The sequence below is a fragment of the Somniosus microcephalus genome, chromosome 4 (assembly GCF_052327205.1).
Source record: "Somniosus microcephalus isolate GS21.2 chromosome 4, FLI_Smic_1.0, whole genome shotgun sequence".
NCBI lineage: Eukaryota > Metazoa > Chordata > Chondrichthyes > Squaliformes > Somniosidae > Somniosus > Somniosus microcephalus.
The window spans coordinates 132,849,878-132,873,585 of record NC_140990.1 but is presented as its reverse complement, the minus strand read 5'-3'; positions in this window follow the sequence as shown (position 1 = coordinate 132,873,585).

Genomic DNA, 23,708 nt, shown 5'->3' with positions numbered 1-23,708 from the left:
GAATGCGTGGCCCAAAGAGTGGTGTGGGAGACAGAGGTTTTGATTCCTCGGGCACGAGCACCATCACTTGGGAAAGTTAGAGCTGTTCTATTGGGATGGGTTGCACTTAAACCGCGTCAGGACAAGTTTCCTGGTGAATCGAATAACTAGGGTTGTAGATCTGGCTTTAAACTGAAAAGACGCTGTTGGTTCAGGTGAGGGGAAATTCATGAATCTCACGAGATAGTCAAGGCGATAGAGCAGCCTAGCAATGTAGGTAAAGATAGGCAGATGGTGACAGGAAGGATCAGAGAGTTTAACAATAATAGCTTATCAGTGAATAAGACCAAAATAGGGAAAGATGGTAAAAGTTAAAAGTAAAAGCTCTTTATCTGAATGCAGGAAGCATTCGTAACAAGATAGATGATTTAATGGCACAAATAGAGATAAATGCGTTTGATCTATTAGCGATTACAGAGAAGAGGATGTATGCTGACCAAGGTTGGGATCTAAATATTCCAGGTTATTTGATGTTTCAAGTGAACAAGCAGAATGGGAAAAAAGGCGTGGTAGTACTGCTCATGAAGGATGACATAAGGACAGTAGTAAGGAAGGATCTTGGCTCGAAAGATCAGTAAGTGGAACCAGTATGGGTAGAGATAAGAAATAACAAGGGGCAGAAAAGCACTGGTAGGAGTAGCTCATAGGCCCCTGAGGACTTGTCCATGCAATGCATTCGAGACAGATTCTTAGAACAATACACCATTGAACCAATCAGGGAAGAGCTTATTTTATATCGTGTTTTGTGTAATGAGACAGGGTTAATTAGTAATCTTATAGTAAGAGATCCCCTGGGGAAGAATTTCACATTGAGTTTGAGAGTGACGTACCTAATTCCGAAACTCAAGTCTTTAAAATAAAATAAAGTGAAGTTCATAGGTATGAGGGGTGTGGTGGCTAATGTAGATTGGGAAATTACATTAACAATTTTGATGGTAAATAATCAACCGCCAACATTTAAAGAAAAATTTCATATTTCTCAACGAATGTGCTTTCCATTGAGAAATAAATAAAGACTCCCCAGGAAAAGTGATCCATTTGTTTCTAATTAGATAGTTTAAGGGTAGTAGTGGATAAAAAGAAGAGGCTTATAATGTAGCCGTGAAGAGTAGTAGGCCTGAGGATTGGGAGAGTTTTAGAAGCCTTCAAAGGAGGAACAAAAAAATGAAAAAGAGGGAGAAAATAGATTATGTGAGTACACAAGCAAACAATATGAAGACAGATTGTAAGAGCTTCTACAAGTATGTAGAAAGGAAGAGAGTATTGATAGTAAACTTGGGTTCCATGGAGGCTGAGACAGTAGAAATTATAATGGGGAAGAAGGAAATGGACCTGGACCTGGGAGAGAGCAGCATCGGCGGCAGAGCTTAAAAGCGGCAGCAGTGAACGAGGCCCGACCACAGAGCCTGGACCTGGGAGGGAGCAGCATCGGCGACAGAGCTTAAAAGCGGCAGCAGTGAACGAGGCCCGACCACAGAGCCTGGACCTGGGAGAGAGCAGCATCGGCGGCAGAGCTTAAAAGCGGCAGCAGTGAACGAGGCCCGACCACAGAGCCTGGACCTGGGAGGGAGCAGCATCGGCGGCAGAGCTTAAAAGCGACGGCAATGAACGAGGCCCGACCACAGAGCCTGGACCTGGGAGGGAGCAGCATCGAGCGCGGCGGCAGTTAAAACCCGCGGATTCAGCGAGGCCGGACCAATTCAGCAGCAGGGGAGAGAGGTAAAAAGTAATCAAAGTGTGACGTCAGCAGGAAGCAGGTAAGTGATTGGTTGGTGAGTATTTCTCTCTTGTTGAAACTTTAACTCTGGTTTGTAGTTTCTAAGGTCTCTCTGGTGTGGCGGGCACTTTTGGTAAAACTATTTAACTGTAGTGTAATTAGTGGGATTGATTGATGTCATTTAAACTCAATTAATTAAAGGGTAAATCATGGCAGGACAGCTCAGCCCCGTGATCTGCTCCTCCTGCGTTATGTGGGAACTCAGGGGCACTTCCTGTGTCCCTGACAACTACGTGTGCAGGAGCTGCAGCCAGCTGCAGCTACTGACAGACCGCATTGCGGTGTTGGAGCTGCGATTGGATGCATACTGGAGCGTTCATGATGCTCGCGACATCGTGAATAGCACGTTTCGGGAGTTGGACACACGACAGGTAGAGGTTGGACAGGAAGAAAGGGAATGGGTGACCAACAGGCAGAGTACTAGGCGCAGGCAGGTAGTGCAGTGGTCCCCTGTGGCCATCCCCCTCTCCAACAGATATACCACTTTGAATGCTGTTGGGGGGGGATGGCTTATCAGAGGAAGGCAGCAGACAACTTCCTGGCACCAGGGGTGGCTCTGCTGCACAGAATGGGAGGAAAAAGATTGGTAGAGCTATAGTAATAGGGGATTCAATTGTAAGGGGAATAGATAGGTGTTTCTGCAGCCGCAAACGAGACTCCAGGATGGTGTGTTGCCTCCCTGGTGCAAAGGTCAAGAATGTCTCCGAGAGGCTGCAGAACATCTTGGAAGGGGAGGGTGAACAGCCAGTAGTCGTGGTGCATATAGGCACCAACGATATAGTTAAAAAGCGGGATGAGGTCCTAAAAGCGGAATATAGGGAGTTAGGAGGTAAATTATAAAACAGGACCTCAAAGGTAGTAATCTCAGGATTGCTACCTGTGCCACGTGCTAGTCAGAGTAGAAATAGAAGAATACTTCAGATGAATACGTGGCTAGAGGAATGGTGCCAGGGGGAGGGATTCAAGTTCCTGGGACATTGGAACTGGTTCTGGGGGAGGTGGGAGCAGTTCAAACCGGACGGTCTGCACCTGGGCAGGGCTGGAACCGATGTCCTAGGGGGTTTGTTTGCTGGTGCTGTGGGGGAGGGTTTAAACTAAAATGGAAGGGGGTTGGGAACCTGAGCAGGGAGACAAGTGAAAGGGAAACAATGATAAAAGCAAAAGATAGGAAGGAGAAAAACAAAAGTGGCAGTCAGAGGAATCAACGGTTTGAAGCAAACATGGCCACAGTAAATAATAATTCTAATAGGTCTAAGAGCGTTAAAAAAAAAAGCCTGAAGGCTTTGTGTCTTAATGCGAGGAGCATTTGTAATAAGGTGGATGAATTGGCTGTGCAAATAGAGGTAAACGAAAATGATTTAGTTGGGATTACGGAAACGTGGCTCAAGGATGGCGAAGACTGGGAACTCAACATCCAGGGGTATTCGATATTCAGGAAAGATAGGCAAAAAGGAAAGGGAGGAGAGGTAGCATTACTGGTTAAAGAAGGGATTAACACAATTGTAATGAAGGATATTAGCTCTGATGATGTGGGATCTGTATGGGTAGAATTGAGAAATATTAAGGGGGAAAAACATTAGTGGGTGTGGTATATAGACCTCCAAACAGTAAGGCAGAGATTGGGGATGGCATTTAAAGGGAAATTAAAGAAGCATGCAATAAGAGCACAGCAGTCATCATGGGTGACTTTAATCTACACATAGATTGGGCGAACCAAATTGTTAACAATACTGTGGAGGAGGAATTCCTGGAGTGTTTACGGGATGGTTTCCTTGAATATGTCGATTAACCAACCAGAGATCTGGCCATCTTAGACTGGGTATTATGTAACGAGAATGGATTAATTAGCAACCTTGTTGTACGAGGCCCCTTGGATCGGAGCGATCATAATAAGATCGAATTCTTCATTAAGATGGAGAATGAAGTAGTTGACTCAGAAATAAGGGCCTCAATTTAAATAAAGGAAACTATGATGGTCTGAAGAGCGAGTTGGGTAGGATTGATTGGGGAATGGCACTCAAAGAGGTGATGGTGGATTGGCAATGGCAAACATTCAAAGACCGAATGGATGAACTACAGAAGTTGTTCATCCCAGTTTGGCACAAAAATAAAACAAAAAAGGTGACTCAACCGTGGGTAACAAGGGAAATTGGAGATAGCATAAGATCCAAGGAGAGGACATACAAATTGGCCAGAAAAAGCAATAATCCTGAGGATTGGGAGCAGTTCAGGATTCAACAAAGGAGGACAAAAGTATTAATTAAGAAAGGGAAAATAGAATAGGAGAGTAAGCTTGCAGTGAACATGAAAACTGACTGTAAAAGCTTTTATAGATATGTGTAGAGAAAAAGATTGGTGAAGTCAAGCGTAGGTCCCTTGCAGTCAGAATCGGGGGAATTTATAAAGGGGAACAAAGAAATGGCAGCCAAATAAATACATATTTTGGTTCTGTCTTCACAAAGGAGGACACAAAGAACCTCCCAGAAATACCGGGGAACATAGGGTCTGATGAAAGGGTGGAACTGAAAGAAATCAGTATTTGTAGGGAAATGGTGTTAGGAAAATTGATGGGACTGAAGGCCGATAAATCCCCAGGGCCTGATAATCTGCATCCCATGGTACTTAAGGAAGTGGCCCTAGAAATAATAGATGCATTGCTGGTCATCTTCCAGAACTCGATAGACTCTGGAACAGTACCCATGGATTGGAGGGTAGCTAATGTTACCCCACTATTCAAAAAAGGTGGCAGAGAAAAAGCAGGGAAAAATAGACCGGTAAGCCTGACATCGGTAGTGGGGAAAATGCTAGAGTCCATTATAAAAGATGTAATAGCAGAGCACGTGGAAAGCAGTGACAGGATCGGACAAAGTCAACATGGATTTTCAAAAGGTAAATCATGCTTGACTAATCTACTGGAATTTTTTGAGGATGTAACTGGTAAAATAGTTAAGGGAGAACCAGTGGATGTGGTGTATTTGGACTTTCACAAGGCTTTCGATAAGGTCTCGCATAAGAGATTAGCGTGCATAATTAAGGCACACGGGATTGGGGCAAGGTATTGACTTAGATGGAGAACTGGTTGGCGGACAGAAAGCAAAGAGTTGGAATAAACGGGTAATTTTTCGAGTGGCAGGCAGTGACTAGTGGGGTACCGCAAGGATCTGTTCTAGGACCCCAGCTGTTCACAATATATATGTAATGCTCTGGACGAGGGAATTGGATGTAGTATCTCCAAATTTGCAGACGACACAAAGCTGGGTGGAAGGGTATGCTGCGAGGAGGATGTCATGAAACTCCAGTACGATTTGGACAGGTTAGGTGATTGGGCAGAAACATGGCAAATGCACTATAATGTGGATAAATGTGAGGTTATCCACTTTGGTGGCAAAAACAGGAAGGCACATTATTATTTGAATGGCAATAGATTGGGAGAAGGGGAAGTTCAAAGAGACCTGGGTGTTCTTGTGCACCAGGCGCTGAAGGTAAGCATGCAGGTGCAGCAGGCGGTTAAGAAGGCAAATGGTATGTTGGCCTTCGTAGCAAGAGGATTCGAGTACAGGAACAAGGATGTCTTGCTACAGTTGTACAGGGCCTTGGTGAGACCGCACCTTGAGTATTGTGTGCAGTCTTGGTCGCCTTATCTGAGGAAGGACGTTCTTGCCATGGAAGGAGTGCAGCGAAGATTCACCAGGCTGATACCTGGGATGGCAGGAATGACGTATGAGGAGAGATTGTGTCGATTGGGCTTCTACTCACTGGAGTTTAGAAGATTGAGAGGGGACCTCATCGAAACCTATAAAATTCTGTCATGCCTGGACTGACTAGATGCTGGAAGGATGTTCCCGATGGTCGGGGAGTCCAGACCAGGGGTCATAGGCTAAGGATAAGGGGTAGGACATTTAGGACTGAAATGAGGAGGAATTTCTTCACCCAGAGAGTGGTGAACCTGTGGAATTCTCTGCCACAGAGGGCGGTGGAGGCCAGTTCATTAAATATATTCAAGAAAGAGTTGGATATATTTCTTAAGGCTAAACGGATCAAGGGATATGGGGAGAAGGCAGGGACAGGGCACTGAATTTCAATGATCAGCCATGATCCCATTGAATGGTGGAGCAGGCTCGAAGGGCCAAATGGCCTACTCCTGCTCCTATCTTCTATGTTTCTATGTTTCTATAGTCGTTCAACAAATAATTTAAATTCGTCTCGGACAGTAGCTCACAATGGGCGATAGCGGATCATCCGCCCATTTTATTCAATGCCTGAATTAGTGACATTGACTGCAATGGAATTGAATATCAGCCGTGGTGAATAACGGGCCACCGCCCGAGAGGAGTTTCTAATCCATTGTATCTGTCTGCACAGTAGAAGGCAGAAAGAACCGTACCAGGGACTAATGAGAGTGAGGAACTTAAATTCATTAATATTACTGAAGAAAAAGTACTGAATAAATTAATGGGACTAAAAGACTAAAAGCCGGCAAAGCCATTGGACCTGATGGTTTACATACTAAGGTTCTAAAAGAGGTGGCTGCAGCGCCTGATGCAATGAATATAATGAGTAGCCGATCTGATACAGCCCATTGTATCCCATTGCAGCCCATAGAGTAACGATATAACAGTGATAACTATAGTGCAACGATAGTGAATGATAAAAGTGGTTTACCACATTCACCCCTTGTTTAGATTTGAGTCCGGCGGGGTGAAGTGTCCTACCAGTTGTGGTATGTCAGTCTGTCCGGAGGCCTCGTAAGCCTTTCTGATCGTCGCAGCGGCGGTGTTGCATTATCCGGTGTTAATGCTGGTGTCTGCGTGGTCGGCGAAGGCTCGTGGGGTTCCGGCATGCCGTCTAACTGGGCTGGAATTGGGGGGGTGGTGGGGGGGGGTTAAAGGTGGTGTCTCCGGAATGCCCGAGGGTGCGAGGTCTTGTAAGGAGACTGTGTCCTCCCACCCGTCTGGGTATGCCACATAGGCGTACTGGGGGTTGGCGTGCAGAAGGTTCACCCTCTCGACCAGGGGTCCATTTTATGGGTCCTCACATGCTTTCGCAGCAAGACGGGCCCCGGAGAGGTCAGCCAGGTTGGTAGCGTGGTTCCCGTAGTCGACTTCCTGGGGAAAACAAACATTCGTTCACGGGGGGTGGCGTTAAGGGCATTGCAAAGTAGTGACCGGATGGAATGCAGCGCTGCCGGGAGGATTTCCTGCCAGCGGGAGGTTGGGAGGCCCTTAGACTTTAAGGCTAAGAGGACGGCCTTCCATACAGTCGCGTCCTCTCTTTCCACCTGGCCATTCCCTCGGGGGTTGTAGCTGGTGGTCCTGCTTGCAGCAATACCTCTCGCTAGTAGGAACTGACGGAGTTCCTCGCTCATGAAGGAGGAGCCCCGGTCGCTATGTATATAGTTTGGGAACCCGAACAAGGCAAAGAGGTCGTTCAGGCATTTAATGACCGTGGTACTGGTCATGTCAGGGCAGGGGAACGCAAAGGGGAAACGGGAGTACTCATCAACAATGTTGAGGAAGTACACATTACGGTCAGAGGACGGGAGGGGCCCCTTAAAATCGATGCTCAAGCGCTCGAAGGGGCGGGTGGCCTTGATCAGGCTTGCTCTGTCCGGCCTAAAGAAATGCGGTTCGCACTCGGCACAGGTCTGGCAGTTCCTGGTCATGGTCCTGACCTCGACGGTGGAGTAGGGCAGGTTGCGGGCCTTAATGAAGTGGTAAAGTCTGGTGACCCCGGGGTGGCAGAGGTCATTGTGGAGGGTCTGAAGTCTATCAATTTGCGCGTTGGCGCATGTAATTCGTGATAGAGCATCAGGGGGTTCGTTCAGCTTACCTGGCCGGTACAAGATAACATAATCGTAGGTGGAGAGCTCGATTCTCCACTTCAAAATCTTGTCGTTCTTGATTTTGCCCCTCAGCTTGTTATTAAACATAAAAGCGACCGAACGCTGGTCAGTGAGGAGGGTAAATCGTTTGCCTGCCAGGTAATGCCTCCAGCGTCGTACAGCCTCCACGATCGCCTGGGCCTCCTTCTCGACCGACGAGTGTCGGATCTCAGGGCCCTGTAGGGTCCTTGAGAAGAAGGCCACCGGTCTCCCCTCCTGGTTACGCAGGTGTTACGCGGTAGGCGGTTTAAAAGCTGCTGGTTGTCGACTGTGAGTGGGGGGAGGGGTCCACCGTATGCTAGAGTGACACTTTGGAGGTGGGATTGGAAGGCCAGCCCTAGTAGGATGGCAGCGCAGAGCTGGGGCAGGACGAGGAGTTTAAAATTTTTATACTCCGTGCCCTTAACCGACAGGGTCACAACACAGTAGCCGCTGATGTCTGTGGCGCGGGACCTCGATGCCATCGAGATCCGGTTGCACGTTGGCCGGACAGTGAGGGAGTAGTGGCTCACCGTGTCTGGGTGGATGAAACTCTCCGTGCTTCCGCTGTCGAACAGGCAGGTTGTGGCGCGGCCGTTTACTTTGATGTCCATCATGGACTTCGATAGGTGATGCGGGCGGGCTTGGTCCAGTGTGACAGAGGCTAGTGTATGGCTGAGTGAGCTGCTGTAGTCTGCGGGTGAGGCGGTGGTCGGGTCTGGAGGCAAGGTGGCGGTCGAGTGTGGTGGGTAAAATGGCGGCGCCCACGAGGTTGGACAAAATGGCGGAGAAGATGGCTGCCCGCACAACTCACATGAGGCACTGCTGATGTCGGCTGCCTGGATCAAAGATGGCCGCCCCATAACTCACACGTGGGGATGCTGGCATCTGTGGCCTTGATGGAAGATGGCCGCCCCCACAACTCGCATGAGGCACTGCTGGCCTCTGTTGATCTCCCTCTGCAGGCCTTAGCAAAGTGGCCTTTCTTCAGGCAGGTTGAGCACGTCGCGTTTCTCGCTGGGCAGCGCGCCCTCGGGTGTTTCGCCTGGCCGCAGAAGAAGCAACCGGTGGCCCGATCGCAGGGCTCCGATGTCACAGCCGGTACCGGGGGTGGCGGTCCCGATCGGGTCCGGGATGCCGACGCTGAGGTAGGTCCCAGGGGCGGTACTGCGAGGGGTATTGCGGTCGGGGTCGGTCCCGAGTCCCAGGGTCGCGAATTACAGTACCTGGAGTATGCCTCGAGGTCCCGATGGGCCACTTCTAGGGAGCGAGTGAGGGCTGCAGCTGTGTTCAGGTCGAGGTCCTTTGCTTCAAGCAGTCTTTGCCGTGAGTATTCGGACTGCAGGCCTTTCACGAAGGCATCGCGGATATTATCTTCAGTATTTTCTGCCGCCGCTACCGCTTTAAAGTCACAGTCCCTGCTGAGTGTTTGTAGCGCCCGTAAAAATTCATCTACAGACTCTCCTGGCTGTTGCAGGCGGGATCTTAGGAGATGTCTGGCATACATGGAATTTACCGGGCTCTGGTACTGTTGTTTCAGCAGGTTGATGGCGGCCTCGTATGTTGTAAGGTCCTGGATGAGTGCGAATACTTTAGGGCTCACTTGGGCGGTCAGAACTCTTAGCTTGGATCTCTGAGGCACGCCGGATTCTCCCAGGTAGGATTCGAAACAGCTCAGCCAGTGTTCGAAGTCGAGGGCTGAGTTTGCTGCCTGTGGGTTTAGATCCAGGTACGGTGGTCAGCGAAGGCTCATGGGGTTCTGGCATGCCGTCTACCTGGGCTGGAATTGGGGGGTGGTGGGGGGGGGTAAAGGTGGTGTCTCCGGAATGCCCGAGGGTGCGAGGTCTCGTAAGGAGACTGTGTCCTCCCGCCCGTCTGGGTATGCCACATAGGCGTACTGGGGGTTGGCGTGCAGGAGGTTCACCATCTCGACCAGGGGGTCCGTTTTATGGGCCCTCACGTGCTTTCGCAGCAAGACGGGCCCCGGAGAGGTCAGCCAGGTTGGTAGCGTGGTTCCCGTAGTCGACTTCCTGGGGAAAACAAACATTCGTTCATGGGGGGTGGCGTTAATGGCAGTGCAAAGTAGTGACCGGATGGAATGCAGTGCTGCCGGGAGGACTTCCTGCCAGCGGGAGGTTGGGAGGCCCTTAGACTTTAAGGCTAAGATGACGGCCTTCCATACAGTCGCGTTCTCTCTTTCCACCTGGCCTATCCCTCGGGGGTTGTAGCTGGTTGTCCTGCTTGCAGCAATACCTCTCGCTAATAGGAACTGACGGAGTTCCTCGCTCATGAAGGAGGAGCCCCGGTCGCTATGTATATAGTTTGGGAACCCGAACAAGGCAAAGAGGTCGTTCAGGCATTTAATGACCGTGGTACTGGTCATGTCTGGGCAGGGGAACGCAAAGGGGAAACGGGAGTACTCATCAACAATGTTGAGGAAGTACACATTACGGTCAGAGGACGGGAGGGGCCCCTTAAAATCGATGCTCAAGCGCTCGAAGGGGCGGGTGGCCTTGATCAGGCTTGCTCTGTCCGGCCTAAAGAAAGGCGGTGGTCGGAGGGCTCGCAGCCAGGCCGGCTGCTGTGGCTGTTGTAGCTGGGCGTCTGGCTGGTCGTTTGGCTGGTCGTTTGGCTGCTCAAGTAACGACATTTTAAAATTTAGCCAATTAAATTGATATACCTATCAATTCATCCAATGAAAAGCGACGAGTTAAGAAAGTATCTATAGGTTTTTATTGGCTAAATAACATGGCCCACCCTCGTGGGTGATCGGATCCAACAAGGAGTAATGCCAGCCAGTCGACCACCTTTATACCTGGGCAGGTAGGTGGAGCCATGGGCGGAGTCAGCAGTGGTCAGCCCAGGTATAACAGCTTGACAAGAGGCGACCTCGTATAGTGGTACAACAGTGTGAACAGTGATAACCATAGAGTAACGATATAACAGTGATAACTATAGTGTAACGATAGTGAACGATAAAAGTGGTTTACCACATTGCCACAGCCTGAAACGAATTTCTAGGCACTGGATTCCAGGTGCAGTTTGGTCTCAGTACCGAAGAAAGCAGAAACTTGCCTTAGAGGAGGTGCAAAGAAGATGCATTAGATTGATTGCTGGGATGAGACTGTAGTTCTATGAGGAGAGATTGAGTACATTCGGCCTATACTCCCTGGAGTTTCGTACAATGAGAGGTGATTGCATTGAAACGCACTAGATTCTTGATAGTGTAGATGCTGAGAGGCTACTTCTCCGGCTGAGAAAGTCTAGAGCTAGGGGGCGCAGTCTCAGGATAAGGGGTCGGCAATTTGGGACTGAGATGAGGATACATATCTTTGGCATTCACTACCCAAGAGGGGCGCGCATGCTCAGTCGTTGAGTGTATTCAAGGCTGAGATCGGCAGGCTTTGGAATCTGAATGCATCAATGGATATAGGAATTGGGCGGGAAAGTGGATTTGAGGTCGGAGATCAGCCATGATCTTACTGAATGGCGGAGCTGGTTCGAGGGGCCGTATGGCCTAGTCCTGCTCCTATTTCTTATGTCCTTATGTCATTGGTTTCAGCCTTTTAATAGCCCGCCGTGTATTTGCACCAGTGCCATTTAGGCTGAGCAGCCCAGTGCCCGGTGATCGGGAAGTATCTTTGTTTCCGGTGATCCACCGTTAGGATAAAAGGTTCTTTTGTAAACTGGGTATCTCCCAGTTAAATTCAACAACTATAAAGTCGCTTTGATGATTGCGTTTTGAGAGTGGCACTATTAATTTTGCCCAGCTCACCCTGAACACATGCAGCCCATGGTGTACGCACCAGAGAGTCATCTTTTTAATAATAATTTAACATCTCTTAATTTAAAACTGGCTGAACAATGTGGTGATGTCCAGGGTAAGTGTTTCCCGCACACAGTCCACACACATTGAACCCCGCCCCTCTTAACTGTCTGGGAAATCTCCGAGCTAAACACAGCCCATAATAAGCAGTGTTCAGTGAGGTTGGTCACGAGGTTGGTTGCTAGGTACTGCAGTATCAGTGATGTCACAAAGCGGTGACACTCCCATGATGCAGTGCCTGAGTATTGTGACATCACAGACCTGCCCTGCAGACCACGCCCTGGTCTGTGCTTGACCGAGATTCAAACAGCCCTTCTCCTGCACACTCACCTCTGGTGTGAATGATGTCTGAAGGAAGCTGTCTGGGGCTCTGAGATACTCAATCTTTCCAATGAAGAACTTGGTGTCCATTTAGGGGGGGACTTTAAAATGGTGCAGAGGCAGAGACATCTCACAGGATGAAACCCCTCTTGTTGTCTCCTTACACTTCCCTGCCCCTGCCCTCCAGGGAAGGCAGTTACTGGCCCTCCAACAGGGCGAAAGCGCCTCAGAACGGCTGCTCACAGGCACTTGGTCGAACTCCCAGCCACATCACTCTGTCCACAGACAAGGACACTCTGAGGGTCGGGTTGTGCGGATTACTGGGCTGATGTTAATAGTTCCCATGTCCGGCCCGCTGTATCCCACCTGACTACATGTAGCAATCTGTGGGCTCAATATAGGCAATGGGACACCAGTCAAGCACTGCCTGCGCCCTGCACCTTATGGACTGTGAGATTGTGAACAGACGGAGACACAGAATGGCTATACTGGGTTCAGTGATGGATAATGTAGTCGGGATCAGGGTGTTAGGCTTGTTTACTCGGTATGGGGCAGCTTAACCTGAAGACTGAACTTGTTCTTGACTTTCTGTGTGCAATATCATGGGAGATTGGCTTGTACACATATACACATATACACAGAGGCTAGTCTGGCGTTCCACACAGGGAGTCAAGGTTAAATGTATTCCACAGATGAGGCAGGCCTGGAGGCCAGGTGGAAAATGGACAATAGCACACAGGCATAAATGAGTCCCATTTTAAAGTCATGCACTCTGTCCTTATCTCTATATTTCAATACTGCATTACTATCTTCACATTTATCATGGGAACTGCCTATGTAAAAGTCGAACGTTGTGATTCAACCCTGCTGTCTCAGATGGGCGGGTGGGAGGTCTGGGGAGAGAGGGCTGCCAGGAAAGGTGAAGCAGGTCGAGAGATCAAAGGGGAAGTTGAGTAGAAGAGGAGCAGAATGGGAGCGGAGGAGGGGAGAGGAGGCAGGGAAAGAGGCAGAGGAGAGGAAAGGAGGAGCAGTGTGTAATATCAGATTGGAGAGAGAGGGATAGAATAATGAACGAGGAAAAGGAGGAGCAGCATGGATAGGGCTGAGGGATGGGGAGGATAGATGAGAACAAGTGGCAGAAAAACAGAGAAAAGGTGGAGATTAGTGAGGGGGATGGGTGAGGGCGAGGTGGTTAATGGGAATGAGGAGAGTGGGACAACGAGGATCAGGGGCTAGGAGAAATGGGAAGTGGAGAGGAGAAGAGCAGCGAAGGAGGAGGGAAGAAAGGAGGAGGAGGAAGAGGAGGAGGGTTAGGGAGGGGGAAGAGGAGTGGGGATGAGATTGGAACAGGAGAGAAGTGAAGGAAGCGGGTGAAGAGGAGGTCGGTAGCGGGCAGTGTTTGTCCAGGGACACTGAAAGCGTTTTATTTCATTCTGTCCGCAGGCATTTGACTGAACTCTGGTGTTAGTTTAAACCAGCTGACGGTGTAAAAATATTCCCGGGAGGGTTTATGCTCATTGTAAATGAACTTATTTCTATCTTACACCGACTGTGTAAAGTACACTACATCTGCTCCCAATGCCGAGAGTGCAGGAAGGAGCCGATGGGACGAGGCCTCCACTGTCTGATTGAGACCGCGTTCTGTGGGGAGATTTCTGCTATAAATCCTCACTCACCCAGGAGCTAAATTCACAACACTAATGAAGAGTGGGTGTCCTTTCATCAAGAAGAACCAACAGAAATTTGACCAATAAATGGCCAATTTAGACTTTGTGCTCAGAACTTGGATTTTATTAACCTCAGATAAATTGGACAGTTTACAAGCACAGCGTCCCGACAAGCTTAAAGCATCTTGAAGACACAATACCAGTCCATTCGGCAGAAGCATTGCAGAATAAGGTGAAACACGGGAAACATATACTGACACCTCATCCTGTTAGAGCTCTAAGATGTGCCACTGTTTCTGGGGTAACTGTGGCCGTGGGTGGGCTCTGTCTAGTGAGCCGAGTATTGTCAGACACGCGGGAGCCTTTGGTGCCCCGATCATAGTGTAACATGGTTTCTGAGATTGTACGTGAAATACATCCATAACCTGATGATCTCTGTGTTTATCATGTGTCGAAATGACATTTACAGTGTATGCATTGCTTATTTTAGGCACGGTAATATATTTGAAAATCACAATGTATATCAGGACATGTTACATAATATCACGAGAATAAATGCTTTATCTCCAACTGAAACAGATCACAAACTGAGAATTTCTCTACTCATTGGTAGCCGGGCGATGAGAGGCCTTGTTCAGGAATCCAAATCAGCACAAATTAAACTGCACAGTGCACAGCTGCTGCTCAGTAATCAGGGAGCCTTTAGTTTAAATAAGGCGCAGAACTCTGTGAGAATATTCAAGGAAGTGCAGCGGGTTCAAGACAATCCCAACATTTTTAAATTTACTTTGCCATACCCACTCATCACATAACATTGTGTGTATGGGGTTATTAAAATCTCTCTCCTGCACATCATGCAGTGCTGAATAAACTGACTGAATGATCTTTATTTGACAATAATTTAATTACATGGTATGTGAATCAATTTATTATTTTCTGATCCTATTTTAAAGTATTGTGAGCATGGAATTTATCGATTATCATTCGGTAGATGTTGTAACATGTGAAATGTATATTTCTTGTTAAAGCGCTACTGAATAATTTAATGTTCAAATCATTCAATCCCATTTTGTTCCCCATTTATTTTCCCGCGAATCTGCCCCACACAGTATTTGGCAGCAATCCAGCCGACTGCCGTTAGCGAGGCTCAAACACCCAGTGTCATTTCCAGGAAGCATCTGGAGTTTCTGAACAGTAAATCAAAGATCTGTTTCCTCAGTACTGACCGCTTTGCTGAAAGCTAATTCAAACCCTTTACATTGTTAATGAGGCCCGTTTATATACAAATCTACCCAGCAACAGTACTGGAGTCAATTTAAATTTTTAGTTCTGTAACTATGTGAAACTCTTCCCATCACTCAGGAAAGGGAATATAACCAACATCTCGGATACCCTGCTAGATGCAACAGTCAGCTGGAGGATCAGTCCAGAATATCACAACCCTGTAATAGTCAGAGAGAGAGACAGACAGATAGATAGATAGAAAGATAGATGGACAGACAGACAGACAGATAGAGAGAGAGAGAGATAAATAGATAGATAGAAGATAGATAGATGGATGAATGGAGTGATGAATAGATAGATAGATAGATAGACAGATAGAGAGACAGGCAGACAGATAGATAGATAGATAGATAGATAGATAGATAGATAGATAGATAGATAGATAGATAGTTGGATGAACGGAGTGGTGGATAGATAGACAGACAGACAGACAGAGAGACAGGCAGACAGACAGACAGATAGAAAGATAGATAGGTAGATAGATAATCAGATAGACAGAGAGAGAGGTAGATAGACAGATAGAGAGATAGATGGAGAGAGAGATAGATAGAGAGAGATAGATAGAGCGAGATAGATAGAGAGGTAGATAGAGAGATAGATAGAGAGATAGATAGAGAGATAGATAGAGATGGATAGATAGATAGGTAGATAGATAGATAGATAGTTGGATGATCGGAGCGGTGGATAGATAGATAGACAGATAGATAGACAGATAGAGAGATGGATGGAGAGATAGAGAGATAGAGAGATAGAGAGACAGACAGAGAGAGAGAGAGAGAAATAGAGAGATAGACAGATAGATAGATAGATAAATAGATAGATACATAGATAGATAGATAGATAGATAGATAGATTGATAGATAGATAGATAGATAGATAGATATATATATAGATAGATAGATAGATAGACAGATAGTTGGGTGAACGGAGTGGTGGATGAATGATTGGAAGGATGGATAGATGGGCATGAATGATGCCGTACAACATTCCCATTTTTGTGATGGGAATTGATTTGATTTAATTTAATTGCAATTAATTAAAGGGTAAGTCATGGAAGGCCAGCCCGGTGCAGTGGTATGCTCCTCCTGCGCAATCTGAGAACTCAGTGACACTTCCTCTCAAACAGATATACTGCTTTGAATACTGATGGGGGGATGGCGTACAAGTGGAAGGCAGAAGCAGCCAACTTCCTGGCACCAGGGTTGGCTCTGCTGCACAAGATGGGAAGAAAAAGAGGGGTAGAGCTACAGAAATAGGGGATTCTATTGTAAGGGGAATAGATAGGCGTTTCTGCGGCCGCAAACGAGACTCCAGGATGGTGTGTTGCCTCACTGGTGCAAGGGTCAAGGATGTCTCAGAGTGGCTGCAGAACATTTTGGAAGGGGAGGGTGAACAGCCAGTTGTCGTGGTGCATATAGGTACCAACGATATAGGTAAAAACCGGGATGAGGTCCTAAAAGCTGAATATAGGGAGTTAGGAGGTAAATTAAAAAATAGGACCTCAAAGGTAGTAATCTCAGGGTTGCTACCAGTGCCACGTGCTAGTCAGAGTAGAAATGGAAGAATATTTCAGTTGAATACGTGGCTAGAGGAATGATGCCAGGGGGAGGGATTCAAATTCCTGGGATACTTGAACCGGTTCTGGGGGAGGTGGGAGCAGTTCAAACCGACGGTTTGCACCTGGGCAGGACCAGGACCGATGTCCTAGGGGAAGTGTTTGCTAGTGCTCTGGGGAGGGTTTAAACTAAAATGACAGGGGTTGGTAACCTGAGCAGGGGGACAGAGGAAAGGGAAACAAGGATAAAAGCAAAAGATAGGAAGGAGAAAAACAAAAGTGGCAGTCAGAGAAATCAAGGGTTTAAATCAAACATGGCCACAGTGAATAATAATTCTAATAGATCAAAGAGTGTTAAAAAAACAAGCTTAAAGGGTTTGTGTCTTAATGCAAGGAGTATTCATAATAAGGTGGATGAATTAGCTGTGCAAATAGAGGTAAATGAATATGATTTGATTGGGATTACGGAACCATTGCTCCAGGGTGGCCAAGGTTGGGAATACAACATCCAGGGGTATTCAATATTCAGGAAAGATAGGCAAAAAGGAAAGGAAGGTGGGGTAGCATTACTGGTTAAAGAAAGGATTAACACAATTATAAGGAAGGATATTATCTCTGATGATGTGGAATCTGTATGGGTAGAACTGAGAAATACCAAGGGGCAGAAAACGTTAGTGGGAGTGGTATATAGGCCTCCAAACAATAATGCGGAGATTGGGGATGGCATTATAAGGGAAATTAGAGAAGCGTGCAAAAAGGGCACAGATTCATCATGGGTGACTTTAATCTACGTATAGATTGGGCTAACCAAATTAGTAACAATACTGTGAAGGAGGAATTCCTGGAGTGTTTACAGAATGGTTTCCTGGACCAATATGTCGAGGAACCAACCAGAGATCAGGCCACCTTAGACTGGGTATTATGTAATGAGAAAGGATTAATTAGCAATCTTGTTGTCCGAGGCCCCTTGGGCTGGAGCGATCATAATATGATAGAATTCTTCATTAAGATGGAGAATGAAGTAGTTGACTCAGAGACTAGGTTCCTGAATTTAAATAAAGGAAACTACAATGGTCTGAGGCACGAATTGGGTAGGATTGATTGGGTAATGTCACTCGAAGGGTTAACGGTGGATAGGCAATGGCAAACATTCAAAGACCGCATGGATGAACTACAGAATATGTTCATCCCTGTTTGGCATAAAAATAAAACAAAAAAGGTGACTCAACCGTGTCTAACGAGGGAAATTGGGGATAGCATAAGATCTAAGGAGAGGACATATAAATTGGCGAGAAAAAGCAGTAATCCAGAGGATTGGGAGCAGTTTAGGATTCAACAAAGGAGGACAAAGGGATTAATTAAGAAAGGGAAAATAGAATATGAGAGTAAGCTTTCAGGGAACATAACAACTGACTGTAAAAGTTTTTATAGGTATGTGAAGAGAAAAAGATCGGTGAAGTCAAGCGTAGGTCCCTTGCAGTCAGAATCAGGGGAATTTTTAATGGGGAACAAAGCAATGTCAGACCAATTAAATACATATTTTGGTTCTGTTTTCACAAAGGAGGACACAACTAAACTCCCAGAAATGTTGGGGAAGATAGGGTCTGATGAAAGGGAGGAACTGAAAGAAATCAGTACCTGTAGGGAATTGGTGTTAGGGAAATTGATGGGATTGAAGGCCGATAAATCCACAGTGCTTGATAATCTACATCCTAGGGTACTTAAGGAAGTGGCCCTAAAAATAATAGATGCATTGCTGATCATCTTCCAACATTCGATGGAATCTGGAACAGTACCCATGGATCAGAGGGTAGCTAATGTTATCCCACTATTCAAAAAAGGTGGTAGAGAGAAAAAGGGGAATTACAGACCGGTAAGCCTGACATCGGTAGTGGGGAAAATGCTAGAGTCCATTAAAAAATGTAATAGCAGAGCACTTGGAAAACAGTGACAGGATCGGACAAAGTCAACATGGATTTACAAAAGGTAAATCGTGCTTGACTAATCTACTGGAATTTTTTGAGGATGTAACTGGTAAAATAGATAAGGGAGAACCAGTGGATGTGGTGTATTTAGAGTTTCAGAAGGCTTTCGATAATGTCCCACATAAGAGATTAGCATGTAAATTTAAGGCACATGGGATTGGGGGCAAGGCATTGACTTGGGTAGAGAACTGGTTGGCAGATAGAAAGCAAAGAGTTGGAATAAACGGGTCTTTTTCCGAGTGGCAGGCAGTGACTAGTGGGGTACCGCAGGGGTCGGTCCTTGGACCCCAGCTATTCACAATATATATTAATGATCTAGACAAAGGAACTAGATGTATTATCTCCAAATTTGCAGACGACACAAAGCTGGGTGGGCGTGTGTGCTGTGAGGACGATGCCGAGAAACTCCAGGATGATCTGGACAGGTTGGGTGATTGGGCAGAAGCATGGCAGAAGCAATATAACGTGGATAAATGTGAGGTTATCCACTTTGGTGTCAAAGACAGGAAGGCAGATTTTTATCTGAATGGCAATAGATTGGGAGAAGGGGAAGTGCAACGAGACCTGGGTGTTCTTGTGCACCAGTCGCTGAAGGTAAGCATGCAGGTGCAGCAGGCAGTTAAGAAGGCAAATGGTATGTTGGCCTTCATAGCGAGAGGGTTTGAGTACAGGAACAATGATGTCTTGCTGCAGTTGTACAGGGCCTTGGTGAGACCACATCTTGAGTATTGTGTGCAGTTTTGGTCGCCTTATCTGAGGAAAGATATTCTGGCTTGGAAGGAGTGCAGCGAAGATTCACCAGGCTGATACCTGGGATGGCAGGAATGACATGTGAGGAGAGATTGGGTCGATTGGGCTTGTAGAAGAATGAGAGGGGATCTCATTGAAACTTATAAAAATCTGGCAGAACTGGCCAGACTAGATGCAGCGAGGATGTTCCCGATGGTCGGGGAATCCAGAACCAGGGCTCACAGTCTAAGGATATGGGGTAGGCCTTTTAGGACAGAAATGAGGAGGAATTTCTTCACCCAGAGAGTGGTGAACCTGTGGAATTCTCTACCACAGAAGGTAGTAGAGGCCAATTCATTAAATATATTCAAGAAGGAGTTGGATATATTTCTTAAGGCTAAAGGGATCAAGCGATATGGGGAGAAGGCAGGGACCGGGTACTGAACTTGGATGGTCAGCCATGATCACATTGAATGGTGGAGCAGGCTCGAAGGGCTAAATGACCTACTCCTGCTCCTATCTTCTATGTTTCTATGTTTCTATGTTCTACTATCTGACATTAAGCAGCCCACTTACATTTGTATCAGTATGGTGCCTTCAGTCCTTCCTGATTTTCTGCATCATTTCAATCCCTATTGCATCGATAACCAGAGAGATGAATTTCACCTGGAGAAGTCTGAAATTATCCATGCGGGACTGATGCTCCTTCGCTGGTGATGGGGAATCTTCATCTCAAAGATATAAAGCAAGCACGTGACTGGGGTGAGAAGAGACAAATATAATCTTTGGAACATGTGGTTCTTTCATATACAACAAAGAACTCAACATATCCTCACCCGAATTACTTAATCCACATCAGGAACAAAGCGGATCAACAGGTACATCGTTTGCCACTTCCCCACCTAAATACTTGCTTCTGCCAGACTGGTGTGGTTAGACCATTCTGAACAGCACGGATAAAAGGAGCATGAACTGTGACTTTATTTACCACCATATATTCACTGTAAGTCATTACCACAGTGAAATATGTCCTGTGGGTTTTGCACATTGTACCCGCAAATTAAAATGCCCTTAACCCCTTTAACCACTCTCCCCAGAGCCTTTGTATTGAGTCCATTCATACTCTGAATGAATTGTTCACCAGTTGTGGGGGTAAGGTCAGTACCTCACTGAGATGTGCTCAGGTTGATGGTAAGGGGTCACTGCGATGGAGATATATGGTTAGAGTGGACATGGTACAGCAGCCGCACAGAGCTGAGTCAGTGAAGTTGCTGTACATGGTGATCTGAATCACAATTTGTGACAGGATTATAGGGTCAGTGCTCTGTGACACGAGGTTAAATGAATCCTATTTCTCAGGAGGTTGTATTTTTGTTGTGCGATTGTTTAGGGTCTTGGAGAACTGGTACAGGGATATAAAGACTCCAATAAGATGCCATTGTAAATATTTGGTAATTACTTTTCCACATCATTTTCTGGGCTAAATGCGAAGCTTCAAAGCCTCTCTTAATGTCCCAAAGCGCTTCACAAATAGTTATTAATACTGAAGTATTCTTGTCGATCTGTTTTTCAGAGAATGACTTTGAGTTGATTGATTCCTGATTGACCCCCTCCCCTTGTATACAAGGCTCTGACCCATCACCTATGGATTATTACTGTGGATTGTGCACAGTTCCCATTCCCGCTCAATATTCCACTATCCAGAGTAACAAACTGACTGTGTGCCAATTAACAGAAATAGGGACAGATGGACGGACAGTAAATTCTGGACCTTCACTGAAGCATACGAGAGCATGGGTCTTACACTAAACATCCGTAAGACAAAGGTCCTCTACCAACCTGCCCCTGCCACACAGTACTGCCTCCCGATTATCAAAATCTACAACAAGGCCTTGGACAACGTGGACCACTTTCCATACCTCGGGAGCCTACTGTCAACAAGGGCAGACTTCGACGACGAAGTCCAACACTGCGTTCAGTGTGCCAGTGCAGCCTTCGGTCGCCTGAGGAAGAGAGTGTTTGAAGACCAGGACCTCAAACCCGGCACTAAGCTCATGGTCTACAGGGCAGCAGTGATACCTGCCCTGCTGTATGCCTCACAGACATGGACCATATACAGCAGGCACCTCAAAGCACCGGAGAGGTACCACCAATGCTGCTTCCGCAAGATCCTGCAAATCCATTGGCAGGATAGGCGCACCAACGTCAGTGTTCTTGCTCAGGCCAACATCCCCAGCATCGAAGCTCTGACCATGCTCAATCAGCTCCGATGGACGGGTCACATTTACCGCATGCCTGATACAAGACTTCCAAAACAAGCACTCTACTCAGAGCTCCGGTACGGCAAGAGAGCCCCAGGTGGGCAGAGGAAACGCTTCAAGGATACCCTGAAAGCCTCCTTGAAAAAGTGTAACACCCCCACCGACACCTGGGAATCCCTGGCCCAAGACCACACAAAGTGGAGGAGAAGCATCCGGGAAGGCGCTGAACACCTCGAGTCTCTTCGCTGGGAGCAAGCAGAAGCCAAGCGCAGGCAACACAAGGAGCGCACGTCAACCAAAGCACCCCACTCACCCGCCCCTTCAACCACCCTCTGCCCCACCTGGGACACAGACTGTAGGTCCTGCATTGGACTCATCAGTCACCTGCAAACTCATTTTTAATGTGGAAGCAAGTCATCCACGGTTCCGAGGGACTGCCTAAGAAGAAGAAACAACTGATATTTCTCAATACTTTATTTCTTCATTGTGTTTTTCAAACAATAGATGTTTCTCAATCCATTGATGTTTTCAATCTATTGATAGTTCCCCAGCAAGCAACTTTCTGAATTAATGGACAGCTGGTTATCGATTGATGTTTCTCGACCTATGAATTATTCCCAACACTGTTCTCACTCAGAATTGATTGACTTTCTAGATCTAGCAATGAATTCCCAGACTATCACCACTCCCAATCAAATGATGTATTGGCACCGGGCATGTCGGCCCCGGATTATGGGGCTCGAGTCTCTGTAGTGCGAGGCTCGAACTCTTGACCTTCTGGCTCAAGGGAAGAGAGTGCCTATACTTCAAAAGTGCTTCATTGGTGGTGAAGCGCTTTGGAATGGCTGAGGTTAATAAAGGTCAGTATCAATACAGTCCTTCCTTACTGACTGGAACAGAGACTGTGCCAACTTTGAATAATTGGTTGGATATGTGGGTGAAAAATGGGGGATAAAGGGATCTGGACACAGGGTGGGAAAGTGGAATTATGAATATTGCTATTGTAGGGGGCCAGCACGGACAAGAAGGGCCGAAGGGCCTGTTACCGGTGCTGTAATTTCCGTGCTGTTCAGTGATAGTGACCCTTGTCAGCTTTTTGCTAATCTCAATTTAAATGATGCCATCCATGTAATGCACAATTGTTACAAGTCAGTTTCCCACTAAACCAACATTTCGACACCTACGAACAGATAAACAGTGGTTTTCAAATATATACTAAACCTCGATTCAGCTGAAATGATGGGTACTTCATATCTGCAGTGAAGGGGTTGGTGTAGCTCAAGTTTAACAATCATTAAACATTAAATCAATTAAACAACAACAAATTTCATTTATGAACCGCTTTTAACCGAGTAAAGCACCCAAGGCGCGCCACAGGAGCATAAAGAAAACAAGATTTAACACAAAGCCACGTAAGGAGATATTAGGAGAGGTGATTAAAAAGCTTGGTCAAAGACGAGCGTCTTTAAGGAGGAGAGCGGTCGAGAGACAGAGAGGTGAGGGAATTCCAGAGTTTAGGGCCTTGGCATCTGAAGGCACAACCACCAATGGTGGAGTGATGACAATCTGGGATGTGCAAGAGGCCAGAATTGGAGGAGTTGCAGATATTGTGGAGCGTTATATTTGTCTTATAACACTCCTTTGATGCACCTTGGGACGTTTTACTACGTTAAAGGCGCTAGATAAATACAAGTTGGTCTAGAGGAGATAACGGAGTGAGGGAGCTGTGTGGCCCTTAAGGAATTTGAAATTGCCATATTGGGAATCAATGTAGATCAGCTTGCACAGAATGATGGGTGAATGGGTCTTGGTGTGAGTTAGGATGGTGAGTGAATGGTATTGGTGTGAGTTAGGATGATTGGAGAATGGTTCTTGGTGTGAGTTAATATGATGGGTGACTGGGGCTTGGTGTGAGTTAGGATGATGGGTGAATGTTTCTTGGTGTGAGTTAGGATGATGGGTGAACGGGTCTTTCTGTGAGTTAGGATGATGGGTGAATGGTCTTGGTGTGAGTTAGGATGATGGGTGAATGGGTCTTGGTGTGAGTTAGGATGAGGGGTGAATGGGGCTTCCTGTGAGTTAGGATGATGGGTGAATGGGTCTTGGTGTGAGTTAGGATGATGGGTGATTGGGTCGTGGTGTGAGCAAGGATGATGGGTGAATTGGGGCTTGTTCTGAGTTAGGATGATGAGCGAATGGAGGCTTGATGTGAGTTAGGAAGATTGGTGATTGAGTTTTGGTGTGAGTTAGGATGATTGGTGAATGGGTCTTGGTGTGAGTTAGGATGATTGGTGAATTGGTCTTGGTGTGAGTTCGGATGATGGGTTAATGTGTCTCGGTGTGAGTTAGGATGATGGGTGAATGGGTCTTGTTGTGGGTTAGAATGATGTGTGATTGGGTCTTG